Genomic DNA, 2,910 nt, shown 5'->3' on the forward strand with positions numbered 1-2,910 from the left:
AAACAAGGTTGAAACCTGGGTCAAAGCCCAGAAGTCCTGATACTGTGAAATGCTGCAGGGCCTGCTGAGAACCCCCAGAGCTGGTATGTGCTGAAAAAAAAATGTCAGCTGGAATATATTCTGTACAGCAACATTCTTTGTAGCGTCAGCTCCCATTTCAAATTACTTCTCAGGTTTGGAATGTTCTGTAATTAGCTTTTCCCGAGCGTTACAGTATCTGTCCTACTTTTCTAAATCTGAAGCTACCAACGAACTGGGCTGCAAATGAAGTTCGGCTTCTGGCTCCCTTGTGGCTACTGCTCCCTTAACTAGCTCCTTAAACTCTCTGAAACTACAGAAGGTGTGGGAAACTTTATCCTGCCGCTTCTATTTCTATTACTTGAAATTGATTTTCTTTGCAAAGAAAGTCTTCCCAGATTCTACCTGTATTCGCCTTTCATTTCATCTTTATGTATACACCAGACGTTAGCTGGTGGTGAAGACAAGAAGTCAGTGAGGTTTGCTGCTGTTTACTGTTACCTTGCCCATAGCTTTTCTGAACTGTGCTGATGTTCTTGATGGCCACTGAGGGGAGCTACATACCCATACTTGTCAGTCTGAACAGCGTATTCCTTTAAGGAAGAGCTGAGGTCATACCTAGCTGTGCCCAATAGGAAAGGTAAATTGCTAAACGCTCTTAGGAAAACGGCAATTCAATTTGGCAAATTCTTGAACTTTAATTTGAAGCAATCATTTTATTTGACGTTCTCTGCTTCTATGTTTAGAGGGTTGCAAAGAGCGCTGTGTTTGAAGACACCATGCATATTTTCACAGCCCGGTTCTCTTTGCTTCCTTTTGCATGGACCTCTGAGAATGATATCTATAGGATGGTTGAAGCCCCAAATGCTTGCATCTTCTACATTTGGGAACATATGCTGTAGTAACCAGAGCTCGTGGGTTCTCCAGGAAGATTAGCCAAAGAACACTAAATGGCATATTTTAAACTCCTTTTCATTTTGTATCTCCTGAGAGTCTCCAAGTTGATTTTACTTTTTGGTTCCATCCTTTAAGAACAGTCTTGAATTATAAAGCTAATGGACTATTGATACTATGGGAAGCAGAAAGATAAGCAGCATAAAGCAATATGCAGCCACCGGTACTCACATCAACGTATTGTTTGAGCACAATGTCCTGTCTGAGCACAATGATCCAGACAGAGAACTGATGAAGTCACACAAGGGGAGGCATGTCACCTAATGGGTCTGGGGTTTCCTCTAAAGGTCTTTTTCTATGAAATGGGGTCAAGCTTATGTTGAGAGATATTAGATACAAGACTTCACTGAGCCCAATGTTTTCAGTGAGCCCAATGAGTTGAGACTCTGATTGACACAATGCAGACAGCAAGGACCAGGTCATGGAGGCTGTGTGGGGACTCCCAGTGAGGAAGAGCTATCATATGATTGTAAATAAGAAGACAGATTATAAATCCATCCACTCCTATGATCTTATTTTCCCATGACACAGTGTAGTTTGTAATTTTGCTTCTTTTTTGATTTAATTGTATGCTAATGACCTCTGTGAAGAATAATAAAAAATTCTAATTAGATTCATGCTGTATCAAATTATATTAATGCATATGCTACTTGAAAAAATAGAATTAAAGAATAATTAATGGAATTAAAATTTGAAAATCTAAAAGATTATCTTAATTAAACCCCTTTATCTGTCTGGATTAAAAAGAGACTGGGAATATCTGACTTTGCACTTAGTTTAGGAAGTCAAATTAATTAGAGAGGTGGTTGGCAAGTTTTTCACAATTATTAAGATGTTATTATGGTAAATAAAGATACTCCATTGGTGAATCATGTTCAAAATTAATGTGGATGAAAATTATGATTTGTTTAGGTTTGTGATTTACCAAGCACTTGATATCTTAATTTTTTCACAATAATACAATGGAATTAATAGACAATTTAGAGATTGGGAAGGCTAATGTAGGCATAAATTCATTGATATTAACTTCAGATCAAACTTTCAGTGTCAAAAGGGCTCTGATACCTACTTTTATTCTCTTTTTTATTATTTATTTATCAGACACATTAAATCTGTTGGAAGAAAAGTGGGGAAGAGCCTCGAACTCATTGGCATAGGAGATAACTTCCTGACCAGAACATCAACAGCTCAGGCTCTAAGATCAACCATTAATGAATGAGACCTCATGAAACTGAAAAGCTTCTGTAAAGCAAAGAACACTGTCAACAAAACAAAATGGTAGCCTACAGACTTAAAAAGATCTTTACCAACCCTACATCTGACAGAGGGCTAATATCCAGAATATATAAAGAATTCAAGAAATTAGACACAATAAACCAAATAATGCAATTAAAAATGGGGTACAGAGCTAAACAGAGAATTCTCAACAGAGGAATATGGAATGGTGGAGAAACAATTAAGAAACACATCCTTAGTCATTAGGGAAATACAAATCAAAATGACTCTGAGATTCCATCTTACACCAATCAGAATGGCTAAGATCATAAACTCAAGTGACAACACATGCTGGAGAAGATGTGGAGAAAGGGAAACCCTCCTCCATTGCTGGTAGGAGTGCAAACTTGTACAACCACTTTGCAAATCAATCTGGTGCTTTCTCAGAAAATTGGGAATAGTGTTACCTCAAGATCCATACATATCCAGCTATATATATCTTTTGGCTATATATCTGGGCATATACCCAAAAGATGCTCCACCATTCAACAAGGACATTTGCTCAACTATGTTCATAGCAGCTTTATTTGTAATAGCCACTTTTATTCTCTTATCTCAAGAAAAAAGATCTTCTTTTAACTTTGTACTATTTAATATAAAGTTTGATGCATATTAATCTAATTTATGTTCTTTGCTAGCTTGAGAGTGGTGTGGTAAAATAGT

The sequence above is a fragment of the Psammomys obesus genome, unplaced genomic scaffold (genome assembly GCF_907164565.1).
Source record: "Psammomys obesus unplaced genomic scaffold, mPsaObe1.curated_primary_1811, whole genome shotgun sequence".
NCBI classification, from domain to species: domain Eukaryota; kingdom Metazoa; phylum Chordata; class Mammalia; order Rodentia; family Muridae; genus Psammomys; species Psammomys obesus.